The sequence below is a fragment of the Echiichthys vipera genome, assembly GCF_963691815.1.
Source record: "Echiichthys vipera genome assembly, chromosome: 7".
NCBI lineage: Eukaryota > Metazoa > Chordata > Actinopteri > Perciformes > Trachinidae > Echiichthys > Echiichthys vipera.
This window is the reverse complement of record NC_139832.1, coordinates 11,288,553-11,304,641: the sequence shown is the minus strand read 5'-3', so window position 1 is coordinate 11,304,641 and position 16,089 is coordinate 11,288,553.

Here is a 16,089-nt window from a genome sequence, read left to right as displayed (position 1 = left end):
CCAAAAAGGCCATTGAAACATACTTAGGTTTTAAAGTAATGGTAACTAAACTGTTACAACTAACATGGCTTTCTGCAATGACCATGTTTTTGGCTTTTAAGGAGGCCACAGTGTAGCCAAAAATGCAGAATGGCTTATTATGCTCATTATGCGTTGTGTTAACACACTGACCAGATGAATACCCTTTTGTCTTGATTTGATATTAAGAGAAGTTGAGCTTCACATGGACAGGGACTGTGAGGGTACAGGCTCGGGAGAAGGAGGATCCAAATTTGCTGTAAACACAGCAATCTAGTGTATAAACTCTGCAACAAATGGGACCCATTATTTTCCACTTCTGTTTCTACACAGCAATGTCGCAAATAAATCCCAAAGACTTAACATTTTCATTGTGCACTATATGTTCATTGGTCTACTCTGATTGCTACTGTGGATGCATTTGTTGCTGTACATTACAACAAAGCCTCTTTCTTTGGCATAAGATTTCTCTTCAATTGCAGTTGTTGAGCAAAATTGCTTCCTGTTATTCTGACATAGACTATAATTTCGAAATTGAAAGTTCTTCCCCAAGTTGGAAAACAAGTTGGTCATTTGGCTTTTATTTTGTTCACAAACAAGATTGCTTTATTTTAAGCATCATATCATAGTGTAAAAAAGATCACATTACAGTAATTGAATTTAATGCAAAGATTTACTCTTTATACACTGCAAAGGAATGATACTAAAGGTTGTTAACCAATGTTTAATACAAGTTCTCTGAGGGCTTGTATGGTAGCAGCAGGACTGTTTAAGCTCGGCCATAGCTGTATTGTGGTGGAGGACCTTTGTCCCCTAAAACGAAATATACTCTGAATGCATGGGGGTGGATGTCACTTCAGATACTGATGTATTTGGGGTCTGCATGGGGGGAAATAATGTGCAACAATGATATCTTTGATCATTGCTAGAACTCCCCAACACAGGAACTGTGTCGAGTGTGGTTATCATCAACCCATTTCTATTCCCCCAGCACAAATCATTTCATGGCTCCTTCATCCCTGGTGCCAGGACTGGATTTCAAAAGCAATTTCAGCTGAAAAATAAGGTGCTTTTCTTCAATTTTCAAGCTATTTGTATCAGGGTTAGTGTTGTTTACCTAGCTAGTACACTGGTATTTACATACCTCTTTAAAGAAAAAAATGGCCGGTATGATTTATGGACTGCAGCAAGAGCGCAATTTTCTATGTCGTACACCTAATCTGAGAGGGTATGGAGCGGGTCACATTGACCATACAAATACCATGGCCCTTCCACCGAGAGTGGGTGGATATTCATTCCCTTTTAAAAAAAAAATGTCAGTTAGGTCTGATTTATGATATGCAGAGCACAATGGGCTCCACAATACCTTTGGTTTTAGACTTAACGTCTTGGCCGATGTAAAAGAGAGAATAAGATAACAGGATATTTCTCCTAAACTACTATATCTGATAACACCCTTGATAACAATACATCTACATAACAACCATGTTATTGTTATTTTGTCTTGGTTTCTTGGTTTATTTCATATGGCAATGAAAATAAGCTTAGCAAAAGCAGCAAATGATGTGTCTTTTAATTACAAAGACCAAAAAGAGTCAGCAAGAAACAGAGAGGGATGCTGTCAGGTGTTAGGATCAATGCCATGTTTCAGAGTTGTAACCTTTAGCCTCCCCCTTGACTCCAGTGTGACATGATACCATGGGACTGATAGAGAAGGAAAATACATTTTCACGTACTTAGCGAACACGATACTACTATGCGGCCATCTTTCTGCCCCTTAATTTCCCAAACATGTCTTTCCTTTACGGTGTGAAGCATGAATTTGATCTGCACGACAGGAAAGAATGAACCATCCCTCCTATGATTTATTAAAATACCATTGCTTACAAAGATGGCGCCCCGCTTTGGGTGATGTTTATTGCCCACACAAAGTTAATTATCAATGAGAATCCCTTAATTTATTATCCATTAAAACCTGACATTGTCAATGCATGTTCATTAATATTAATACCAACCCCTTCGTCTATGGTATAGCCGTGTGGCAAGGACGCTCGTTTCTGCCGGAGAGAATAAAGGGAAGACTGACAAAAAGGTCAGCCAATTCAAAGGACTGCTGAAACACTAAGCAAAATAATAAAGGGCATCACAATCGAGATATCTTCCTGGTATAAACCACTGAGTTGAAATGACAGAACCAAAAACAATTGTGAGGCTGACACAACGTGCGCTCTATTTCAGGGAAGTTACATTTCAAGCAGCGACAATTACTTGATGAGAAAAGTGACAGCAATGTTAAATGTTGTGTATGTGTGTGTTTTTTTGCTGGTTTAACTATTTATAGTCAAAAAAACATTTGTAAATGTAGGCCTCCTTTGTGTTACACCAACAAACACTGTCTGCCTTCAATGCTGTATTTCTGCTCTACATGGGTTTGTGGTTCTGTAGTTTTACTCTGGTGCCATGCACACATTTCACTGGGAACAAATTGATCAATATAATATAAAAAGGAAAAGTATAGAGTGTCTGCTTTGAGATTCCACGCTCATTATTTACAGTATGCTCATTCCTCGCACGGATGGACCAATTTATGGGGAAGCAGGGGATCAAGTTCAGTCCTAATGACAACCCCTCACTGACCTCTCCAGAGAAAACAAATGGAGCCCCAAGGTGATGTTTCAATATCACTAACTACTTGGGTGTCCTAGGGAAAGGAACAGATGTAGCCCTGAGGATGAGGAAGGGGTGAGGTGCAGGTCAAGGTCACCATACGCCAAGGTTAGGGTCAGATAAGCACGGCTGGCTCGGGGTCTTCACATGCCCACAGGCCATAAAAGGGAGGGGTGGACAGAGACTCAAGAGCTATGGATCAAGTGTTATTCCACTGAGGGCCTGAGGGGCGGGTAAGGGCAGGGGCACTAAGGTTCAGCACTGTCATATGCCTGGGTTATACACTTGCTCTAAGTCTCATCGCCTGCTTTGGGCTGTTGCTAGGAGAACATTTGCTAAATTACTAATGTGTTATCAGTGAAGAAAGTGACAAATGCTCTAAGAGTAATGTAAATGTCTGATATGAAACTGTGTAACCATTCAGCTTGTTATACAATTAGCTGCTACTTCTGCCTGATACTTTGATGCAGTTATAAGCAAAAGTATATGATATCATTAAGGATGATATATATAAAGATACATCTAGATAAATCTATATCTATATATATATATATATATGGTAAAATTTGAAAACCTAATTAAGACTGCTGGTAGGATTTCAAAAGAAAAACAACAAAAGTCTGACAGCAGTTCAGCTCAACTTACAATGCAAATTCATACGTCTATATAGTATGTTACAGCCACAAGAAATGATCTCTAATTGGAAAAATCTAAATGAATTACTTCAGGTTATTTGTTAAGACTATGAAATGTCAGACTATGCCATTAGTTGCAGTGGGAGATCCCATGGTATTTGGAGAGAATAAATTGGCTCTAGCACATTTATTTTGACTTAATTAATAAGATAACCTAAGTGATTTATTTGATTCCCCAGACTGTATGGCACAATAATAACCTACAGCACGAGGTAAATTTGCTAAATGTGTTCAACTAGAGAAGGACAACAGGAACAGAGTGAGCCTGCAATTACTGTCATATTCATGGGGAGGAGGATGCTAATAGGGAGATTTTCTGCTCCAGATCAAATCAAATGTAAATGTATCCTGGTGGGTTGTGCTTCCTTTAATTAGAAGGTGCAAGTAGTTTGATAAACTCCTAAAGATTTGGTTCCTCTGGTTGTCAGCTCATTACATGCATGCTCATTCTGCTACAGCACTAGGCAGTGCATAACACTTTTCCATATATTATACTGCACTGTATTAACAATACTGTGCAGCATGTAGGTATAATAAGTGGAAGATTATCTCGCATAGAGAATATAAAAAAGATCCAATGTCTCTTGCCATCAATTATGACTTCATAAGTAATGAAGAGTGTTGATCTTCTATTCATTCATTATTTATTTTTTCTGGTGAAAAACAAAGGCTGGCCTTTCATATAATGATGGGATTAAAGAGAAGGAAACAAAACAAAATCAATTACCTTCTTCAGAAGCTTTTGGGGAGAAAATATATTTAGGACATTTTAGATTGGAATAAAGAAAACAGTATTTTTTTCACATCATTATATATGCAAGGAAAACAACATCCTTCAAAACAAAAGATAAAGGATTTTACTATTCATTAATATATTAAACTCATCTCTTCCTTGATGCCATATATGCACTAAAAGTACACCAGCGACTAAACTGTACTGTATACAGCGTGCAAGAAACTAAATAAAATACTTTGACAAACAAAAACACTTTAGCAGTATCTAGTTATGAGGAAAAGTTTTCCCATTTTAACTAGAATGTTTATGGTGTTAAAGAAGTGTTGCTGACTTGCATGCAAAAGAGGCATTTTTTGCGAGACTATCCATTGTTAGAAGAACATGATTTCCGAAATCCCATTGATGGCTGAATGCCAGACAGATGACAGAACATGCTGCCCAACGTAAAACAGACATGATTTTTTGTTTAAATAAAAAGTTTTTTGTAAAAATAGTTGTGCATAGTTGTTGATATTCTAAAACAATATATTGAAAAAATCCATGTGAATTCCCTATATAACACCGATGTATTGTATATAATATAAACTATTGTAAATATTCAGTACAAAACATGTGAACAGTACTTGTATTCAGAATTAGGTGTATTACTATATCACTTTAATTGATCACCTTTCTTATTAATGACCCAATGACAGCAATAGCATGATGCAAGGATCCTCTATATTACTAAAATCTCCCCATGTATATGAAATACAAGTAAAGCTGGTGCCAAGATCACTTATCGTTGATGATGTGTTGCATTGTGTCATTGTTTTGGACATTTTCTTTATTATAGCCGTTCCTTTAATGGGATCTTAAGAAAAGCTTTTGACAGTGAGTATATCAACATTATTAACAGCATATATGTCAACTGACTGTTGTCATAAAATGAGATAAGCTAAACTTGTCAACATATAGCAAGCATAAAATAGTGACGGGCCCAAATGAAACATAAGGAATAGATAAGACCGTGGCCAGAGACAGAGAAAGAGGGGAAGAGTGAACAGAGATTGGAGGAGAGAGAGATGACTCCAAGAAGGTCATTCCTTTTTTTGTAGTCAATAATTGACATTTAAATACACGTTTCAAACGTCACTGATAAAATTACGTGAGATAATGGAGAGCGAGCTCCTTACACTGGCATGCAATTATAACCATAATGAGATGCAAAAATGCAAATATCTTTGTGCATGCTCCAGCCTCCTTTTGTGGGGTGCCGCGGCATCTGTGGTGGATGATAGATGCCACACTGGTGGTGGTAGACAGAATGGTGACATGTGGGAGTGGAAGCAAGCAGAGAACAGAACTGGGGCAAATATGCCACACACCCTCACAAAAGTAAATCCCATAACTGCCTTAGCTAATGCTTCCCTGAATGCTCTCCAAATATATACAGTTAATTAATTGTAACTGATATATTTTTTTTAATTAATGGGGAAATACATGGTTTACAGGCAGTTTAGCAAAAGAATGATAGCATGATATTAACATTGCTTAAGATATAGGAGGGACATTTTCTACATCCCTGCATTTTCCCCCTTATTTCTGTAATGATTCTTGAACATTTAACCTTTAACCAAAGGATCAATCACGATGCATTGAATACAATGAAAGTAAAAACCATGTCAGGTTAAAAGAATGGCATGCAGTCTCCATATAGCCATCCACATGCATTTTGCTATTTTATGGACATTTGAATATACTTAGTTTAGCAGCATGTATTATTTTAAGTCTGTCAACAGTTTGTACTGATCACGTGTATTGTTTCACTCAATTTTAATGCTCCTTTTATCCTCTACATGACACATACCTATACAAATAAACTGCATAAAGCGCTCGCTGCTATCCACCCTTAAATAACATTCAAATAATGAATGCAGCTCACTTCCCTCGTTTGTAGGTTCACCCTTTCCAGACCGATCGCCCACCCCTGTACCTCTGGAGGCTGATAAGAATGGGACACAAAACATGCTAGCAGTCATGCTGTTTGTTAGAAGCAATTAATTTCTCCGAGGCCTTCAATCCATTCAGGGTAAGCTTTTGTGCTCTAAATCCCACTATTCTGAGCTTCTCTTGTGCCACGTAGGAGGGTATGAGAGAGTGGATGGATCGGAAAAGAGAGGGAGAGCCCGAGACAGAAGCTTTGGATGACAGATTATCTTGGGCCAGTTAAGCATGTAATTGCTCAAATGAGTTAAAATCCCTTCAAATATCTCTCTCTGCACCTCATCACACCACTTCATACACTCAAATATTTGACAATTGACAAAGATAAACCTAAAAAATTGCCAGCTGCCAAGACATTTTTTTTCAGCTTTGAGGAATATTATTCACTAGATTTCTATACGTGTTGAAAACATATTGTTTTACTGACTTTCCTAAAACTTTAGTTTCAAGAGGGCTGGGCTGCTTACGAATGCACACAAGTTGGATCACCTTTGAAGACCTATCACCTCAAGATCAACATTTGGTTTTCATTCATTCATTCATCTTCAGCCGCTTGTTTTATCATCAATAATTCTACAACATATCTGAACAACAACGCTAAGACACAACTTACATGGCGAGACAGAGGGATTGTTATACAGAGTAACAGACACAGCAGTCCACAGATTCAGATCTGGAGAATGTCTGCCTTCCTCCTGCCAAGCCTTTTTTTTTTTCATATAGCCACTGTTGCTCCAGACTAAGGCTGATGGACCCATGCCTTAGAGGGAGAAGCTGCTGCCTGCCAGACTTCTGGGGGTCACTGAATGGACTGTTCTCTTGTGCCTTCATTCTTTTAATTTAATCAGTAGTTTAATCGCAGCTTTACACACATTTCCCCCACTGCATCACATCAAAGTCTTTGATATGAACAGTATTGTCTATGGTGTTTAGAAGTAATTTTACAGTATTAAGATGCAATTGTTGCTTAATAGTATGATATAAATAAATGGGCATAAAAGCTACTCTGGATAAGACAAAGACTGTTTTTGTGTGCATGATGGAAAACTAAATGTGATGAGCATGATGGGCTGGAGTAAGATGCAGACTTTTTGCCAGGTGTATTTGGCCCTTGCCAAATGCCACCCTCAGAGCAGAGAGGGTGTCCTGCATTGCTTCCCTGAATGAATGCTAATGAGGGCGTGTGTGTATGTCTGAATGTTATTCACACCACATCAAACTGGGCTTGCAAAGAGGTGCAAAACTGGGGCTGGCAGAGTCCCAAACCAAAACAACCTGGAAGAATGTCAGACAATTCTTGCATGTACTGTGTCCTAGGCACATGTAATATTTGTAGAGAAAAAAAATATAGAGCCTATATTAACAGTGGCTCAGCTGTCATAAAAAGGTGGCGCTGACTCTTGGAAAACTGTTAATGTTTATGTTAGAAAATGCTTAGCTCTTTAATTTTTTTAAGCTAAATACAACAAGAAAAAAATTTGAAATAATCAGGATTGTAGTAATATTCATTTTGTTGGCTTTAATAAGCCTGACTAGACTTTCTTTTTTTAAATAACTAGCTAATACAGTCTAACTATTAACTAACTATAATAGAGAAATTACACAATGAGAAGAGGCCCTGCTGTGATGGGTATCCAGGATTCTGTTAAATCTAATGGTACAGTCTTGGGTAACATTTCCTAAAGCACATAAAAACACTAACTTGGTAGATAGAAATTAGATTTAAAGTGAGAAGTATAACTACGATTAAAACGACAAACAAATGCATGCTTTAGATATACATTCAACACAAAGAGTTGAAACTAAACTTCAACCAGCTTTGACCATGCAAAACACAGTGCAACACAAGATACACTTCACAAACCAATTACAATCATTTAGGACGGTCTACTTTGCTAAGGTGAGACATTCTCTGGATTGGCTTCACATTCGCTGACAGCTGATAGGCAGACAAGGTCACTGGATGTACAAGCTCTCATTTAAAACATAGACATGAGAGCAGAACTGGGGTTAGTTGGGTCTATCAGAGCTGTCAATCAATTAATGACAATTATTGAGCAAGGACGCCCGTGGGAGGTGAAAGAGGGAATAAGAATGACCATGGGGGAACAACATGAGGAACGGGACGAATTATGTAGATTGGAAAATAATAACCAAAACTGAATGATATTACCGGCCCACACATGCAGATCACTTACTTCCCAGCATGTGTAAAATGCGTCAATTGAGCGCCATGAGGGGGATTTGGACCTTGTTTCACTAATCAAACCACAGAAGAAGAAGACATCCAATGATTGATTAGAATTTCCATAAAATATCAATGAGTTTTATGAGCTTAACTCCATTATGTGAGGTGTCAAAATGGGCCATAAATTATTTCATTAGAAAAGATGTGGTTGGTTAACATGGGAGTTTTCACCACACATACAGAAACTTGTGAAACTCTAAAGAAGGGACACCACACACTGTCCCACACCGAGGTGTTACTGCTGTGTTTATATAAATGAAAACAGGACAGAGTCATGCTCAGTCTTAACTAGGAGAGAAGAGGCAGAGACGAAAAGAGGAGGGAGGGAATGTGTTTTGAAAGTCTCCAGCTGGCAGGCTTTAATTTTCCACCATTCTAATTAAAATGCAAATTAAATTTATAATTAGCAACCACAGTATCCGAGAAACCACCTTGTGTGCAGCCCAAACATATGGGGCAACCAGCGGTGGGCAGCACTGTCTCTAGGAGACAACAGAGGTGGGTAGGCAGGGCTGGGGAGTGTTTGTCGAGGACAGAGCTACTGATCACGGGCTGGGCTGGTGACACATGAGACACACTGTGCTTTAACCTGCTCCTCTCAGCTGGGAGCCCTCTAAGCTCTCCAGGCGCAGTGAGGCAGGGGAGCACGGCCCAGTTTACTTTGCTGTCACTGCCCATGTCACAGGTCACTGCATGTGTCACCTCAGCTAGGCACAAGTGCGGCGACCAGCACTGTCGGGGTCAGCTTCTCTGGATCGAAAGGTTTCTGACCAAAATTAACCTTTGCTGACTCTCAGATAATTAATTTTTCATTGATGGCAATTCTTTGTAAACACAGCACTCCAACATTTCTTAACCCAGCAGCTTTCAGCCCCTGTAACTTCACATGTTGCAGGTGTGCTTCTGGTGTTACAAGTGTAAAACGTGATTTGAGTCTTACTATATTGTTGGTGAGCTGAACAGCAACAAGCAGGATTTTAAAATAATAAAGTCATACAAAAGGAAAAGAGTTCACTGAACCTGGAAAGGTAAAACAGACACTATTTCAGTTTTCTTTCATGTTGCTTTTGTCAAAAAAATAAACACTTTTTATGCAATAAGGCAAGTTAATGATGACAGGCACAAACTGTAGTTGACCATCTTTTGTTGTCCAACAAAAGTTAGAGCCAGGTCACGATGGGTCACAGAAATGCTTTCTCCGAGGTGCTTTGCTTTTTCACTGACACTGCTGAAACAGCACCATCAATCAGCCATCAGTTGTCACAGCCTGAAGCTAAGGTCAGAACAAATCCATGTCAAAAGAAAAGACCACATCTTACCATGCGCTTTCGCTCAGCTGGACAGTCTGCTGGTGACACTGTGTCAAGAGACTGCTATCCCACTCTATAGTCCTTCTCTGTGACTGACTTAGTGGATGAGAACGTCTCATATGACCTCTTCAACACCCCCATCCTCTTGTCACCTGAGTTGGACCACCAACTTCCATTACGCAGTTAAGTGTCTCGACTAAAAGACAGACTTATCTAGGAAGCTGTCAGGTGAGTTAACTCGCAAAGCTTTGGGTAGACAATTGGACATGGCCCTGTGTCACGACTGACACAGTTTCCTCTTATATGCTGCTCTCCAAATGACACTCACACTGTCATCAGTAATCACATGCAGTAAGAGCCATTCATAGATATAGACATCTACTAAATATTTCTTTGTGAAAAAAAAATACAGCATACATTCTTTTGCTGGATTTTTAAGCTTCCCCTTTTTGTTGCCCAAGTTTTGACTCTTCAAGTCAATACTTGGACTACGAAAAGGGGAAGCTTAAAAATAAATATGTGAAGAGCTGATAATCACAACACTGGATCAACTTTTTAACTTAACCACATTGTTGAGATGTGACATCTTCCTGTGTCTGACTGAGCTGACAAGTTAGACAAAAGAAACCTTTCTGTGAAGATATCCTAACTGCAATGGTCGACAAAAAAGTCAAAAATGATATATGGCTTAACCAAATTGACAGTCACTGTTGGACAAAACATGTTTTCTAAATATAATCATCTATTGTTTTCTCCCCTCTAGGAAATGTTCTTGCTAGCTGTTTGGTTGTGCCACCTGTTGCCTTGCTAACCATGCTGAGAAGATACTCATAAATCATAAATTTCTTCAATTAATCAAGTTGTCAGCTCCTAGGTGAGAGGTCATGCATGGGAGAGACAGAGGTCATCGGTGTGGTGTGAAAGGGCCATGGTTGTGTGGCATCTCTTATTCTTGGGAAGTGTCAGTAAAGGAGCCAGTGGAACAAAGGAGAAATCAAAGTCCAAGGGACATGAGAAAGGGGGGTGGGAGAAGCGGCTGGGGCAGCCACACCAGAGCCAGAGAAAAGAACCAGGGTGCAGAGCATAAAGCCAGTCAAATTGACCTGTCATTACATCAAGAGAGCCGTGCCAAGCCGCTACATTATCACACTCACCATACCCTTTTAGATGACAGAGTTCCCGCAACTTACCAGGTTCCTGCAGCACTCCATTTGCATAATTAACAAGTCATTCATGTGTCATTCATTTGACTTCTATTCATTTGTAGGAGACTCCAGATTAAATAGAATGCACTGTATCTGGTAATTTCAACTGTGTGTGTCAAATGATTATTACTCTGAAAACACAAATTAAAGTCTATTACTAATGCATCTTGCCATTTCAAGACAAAGGCTAAAGAAACACATGCAATTATTTGCACAAAACATTGCACTGTGGGTTCTTGCATTTCTGGCATGCGCCTTTTTAGAAATACTTCAGGTCGACACAGATACGGGAATGTAGGTTCAACAATGGTGGCTTTACTGTCGCAGTCAGTGGATTTCCAAAATGCCCACTGGTACAATTGGCACTTTCCTTGCTTCAGTGAAATTGTTGGCTCAGAATAGTACAGTACAGAAAGAGACAATTTGAGGTTTTTATACACAGTGGTGGAAAAAGTATTCAGATCCTTTTCTTATACCACTCAAAAATAATGCTCATTATGGAGGCAGATTGGTACCTATAATACATTTAGGGCTGAGCAATATATATATATATATATATTATTATATTTACGCAATTAAGTTCTGATCATTGCACAAATGAGCGAAGCTGCAGCGAACCATAGAGGTGCTATTTTGTTAACGTGGAGTATATAAAAATAGGCTTTACCATGTTTATTTTACCAGGTTATTTCATATAAATGATTCATATATTGAATCACCAGAATTAAAAATGCTATATTGTGATATAGTGTATATTGTTATTGGGATATGAAACTACCCTGGCAATATTGTTTTATTTTGAAAAATTTTACTGGATTATCATTCCTGATGCATTCAAATGTAAGAACTATTCTATTGTTATAGTTGGCTGAAGTACAGCAACAAGAAGTTTTATGCAAAACAATACATTTTATCTATAAGTTCATTTTACCACATATAAAATCTAAATCTGTAAATGAAGTATTAACTACAGCTGTAAGAATTAAAAGTAAAAAGTACAATATATCCTTCAGAAATGAAGGGGCATACAGTACAGTACTTAAGTATATTGATTTTCCACCACTGCTGGTACTATGTTTCCTTATATCATATATTTATTTTCTTATTCTAATTTTTTTCCACACTGTTTTCATCCTTGAAGGCCATTACTGAAAAAAGCTCAGTCAAATCTCAAAGATGAGGCATGGTATATTAACTATAAATAAGCAACAGTTCAATTTAAGCTACATAGTAAAATGCCTACTTTGGTCAGAAACAGTGCATTCATGTGAATTTATGTAGTAAATGTGAACTGATCATTTCCAACTAAAAAAATAACTGGCGGAAGAAACAAACCCTCTTTCTAACTCTGCAGCTTATCGTACATTGTACCTGACTGTGGAAATTATTCTTAACATTACTTTCTCCCCCATTTGCCCCATTCATTTCAATAAAAGCATGCCATTTGCAGATACATGCCAATCTTTTCTTGTGCTACACATCTTAAAAGCAAAGTACAAGTACTTTAACCCGACACTCTTTCGCACATGAGGTCACTCATTTCTGATAATTACAACATCTGTAATTTCCTATCTTAATGTGCTATACATCAGAGTTGAACTTTACCAAGCTTGACGTGTCAATCTGCTCTATGTATTTCCCTTTGCATTAGTGAATTTGAATGACATTTAAGTCTAACAAACGTTGTTACCAGCCTGTCACTGCCCACTCATCCACCACCTTAGAGTTGGCAAGTGATTTTAGTGTTTGGAAGTCTAATGCAAGTGTGTCCAGGCATATTTAAAACATCTTTAATGAGTCCATGTTACCACTTAAGTCAATCATTGCTCTTTTATTTAAATGGGAAACAATTGTGCCAAGATTTGAGAAAGCCACAATGTCTATATACCAGAGCACACTTAATATTAACAATATTAAAAAAGAGAGAGCACTGCTTTTTTAACCAAAAAAAGGGGATGTAAAAATACACTAAAATCACAATAACATACAATTCATAATACTGGGTTCATAATACGATTTCCCCCCAAAGGAAATTCATGAGATAGAAGACAAATTCTGAGGGGAAAAGATCCCTTTATTTAAAATAATATTATTTTATCTAAAAGTTATTTTCTTTTTCAAACAAAATTATTATTTATGAGGCAGAGTATAAACTGTAAAACAGTTAAAACAATAACAACAAAAACAACAACAAGTAAAGAAAACTGCCTCATATACCATACCAATTAACATTATAATCTTGTTGGCACTCGTTTTGACGAGCTAGGTTTTAAAGTGTCTTGTTAGCGTGGACTTAAGTAACTTTTTTTTTCCACTCAGGGAGGGGTGACTGGAGTTTCTTACTGCAGTGTCTCTGCATCATGCTGTTTGTGTAGTTCATCACTCTTGTGCAATATTTGCACAGTTTTTACCTGCTCCGTGGTCTTCTCACCCTCAGACTTAGGGAAGCAAGAATGCTGCAACACCTCTGATAGAAAACAGGCTGGTGCATTCTCAATTTCTCTCAACACATTCATGATCCTTGCCTGCTGCGGCTGCCGCCATGATGGCCGTCTACAGACGCGAGGGACGAAGGACAAGCAAAGTCAAAAGTATATACCATCTCTATCCCGATTGATTTTTAATGTCACCAATATGAATTGTCACATATTTTTATCGCGGATTTACAGTCTCGTTGTATTCTTACCCTAAAAACAAATTATTTGGAATGTTTCTGATCAGCATTGATTTGTAATTTTGGAAAGACAAAATAATGGTTATGTAGCGTTTATACGTTTAAACCATGCAGGGCATTTATGCACCATTGCCAATAGGGCTTTTTAACAGATTGATTAAATGCTTTAATCAATCACAATCCCAGCCTGTTTATTAATCACTTTATCAAGCAGTTGATGCATTGCTGCTTTTAATGGACTCCATTTATTTTGATTTCTCCTCTCTTCATCTTATCGAAGGGACTCTCCCAATCTGGACAGATAAAAAGGGGGATGCGAGAATGGCTGGCTGTATTGGCGAGAGCTCGGACAAGCCAGTCCCTTAACTTCATTACAATCACTCTGCTCAGACTTAACCAATTTATTAGTGGCAATATGTGCCCTGAGCGATGGCTAGGTAAACCACATAGCTTAGCTCAGATAAACAGGCACCCATTCATTTGTCTCCTCACCTGACACCACAGTGATGTACGATCCTAATAAGATTAATATCCCCTGGATTTATTCCCTTTTAGTCCCCACAGGCATCTTTTAATGTTACTCCTCAATGATCTAAGACCATTTCTCAACTTCCATGTTGTAAGAATTGAGAGTGGAAATGTATCAGTTTGGATAAATATTTCAATCCAAGCTGGATATAACACTTCAGACATAAATGTTTTATTGCAGAGACAATGCAGCCTGCTCTTGCACTTGAACTATGAATGAAAAATTTTCCCTCCTGTGGAGGGGCTGAAAACAAATGTCTAAAACAGAAGCTTTTTCTCACAATTGCATTTCAAGTTTCTGTTGTATTCAATAACGCATTAAAGTAGTCGTTGAACCTGTCATGTTCTGGTCAGAAATGACCACAATTAGCAAACAATCCATCTCCTTTTAAGCCCCCTCCCAGCCAACCCCCGCCATCACCCTATCACCACAGCCTCTGGTTTAGATTCACGCACAGACTTTCTGTCTCATCCATATTTCCCCCTGTCTGCCCTTCAGCTTCTCCTCTTCTCTCTAGTGTGCGCTAAAAAGCTATTGTCTGCATCATCTGAAACTCTGTTCACTGTTACGAGGCAGCAGTGAAAAACACGAGAGTGCACAGGTTTGGAACACTGAATAGAAAATTGTACTTAAGTGGTCTTCTCTTGCCCATCACCTCTACCCTCTACCCTCCTCCACATGAGAAGGGCTGCTGGGGTGGGCTGGAAGGGGAAGCCAGCAGGGCAATGGCAAACTTGAAAGCAGCCAACATTTGCAGCACTCTTGAAAAACAAGCATTTCACACCTGAAGCCTTTCATGCAGGGCCTCGAGGCGTCCCCTTCAAGGCATTTAATTGGCTATTGCTTCAGAGCTCGTTCAACGTGCCCATTATGGTGAGGCGACAAGCAGCCAAGTATGTCGAATGAAAAGGGTCCTTCTCCCAGATGGGCTATAGTGGTATTAAAAACTGCCCGATCACTTCTTGCTGTTGACTGGCAGGGGTAATTCAGATGTGTGCACATCTACAAATACTTGATACAATGAAAAGAGTGAACTGGATAAGACAGAGAAAAAAGACTGGCTTTCACCATTTCTTTCAAACGCAAAGATTATAGGATCATGATGTGATACTGATGCATGTATGATATAAAGCAAAGCACGTACAGCGTAGCAGTAACTTATTCTACAACAGATAGCAGCTGTAATAAATGACACTCAACTTCAGTGGTCCTGTTTATCGATGGTGACATTTGAACACGCTGTGAACCATTTCCTCGGTTACTGTCAACTGGTGAAAACATAAAAATACCCTGCAGCATGCCTCCACACATCAGACACTTTGATCACTTAGTTTTTGAAATGAAGACATTTGTGGCTCCTAAACATATATTTCATGCTTTAATCTCAGCCCGAGGACGTAAGGCTCTAGGATATGATGTTCCACTTTTTTTGGCAGTTCTACCTCAAAGATATGGTCCTTTTCCCTTCCCTGTGCCATCTGCCATCTGAAGTTTCACCCATATCAGCCTGAGGCATTGGAGTGTTCATTGGCAATGTTTTTGAGGGCACCCTGACTCCCCATGGATGGACAGCCTTGGGGGAACCAGATAAAGTAGGTGTTTAGTCTCTGGGCTGCTGATGAGGAAGGGATTGGCTTTGAGCTGGGTTGGGACTCATGGGAAATCTGGCGTGCAAACTAATTACGCTGTGCTGCCAAACTGCCTGTGATTACAAAATGGAGAGGCGGCGAAGGCGGAGCTTAGACTTTATCAATTGCCCTACTATTTATTTTTAAAAGAAAACAGCTAAAGTTAATGATATTGTTTAAAGAGATGTTTTTTGTAGAATCACGTTTTCATAGCAATTGGATGGATGGATAGATGGATGATAAATAAGTAGAACAACATAAGAATCCTCCAATTTTAAAAGTTGTGTCGACTGAAAAAAATCGGAATCCTCAATTTGTTCAATAACAGCAAATACCCAATTACTTCTGCCATGTTTCCCCACCTGCCTGTCACACTTTTGGAGAAAGCCACTT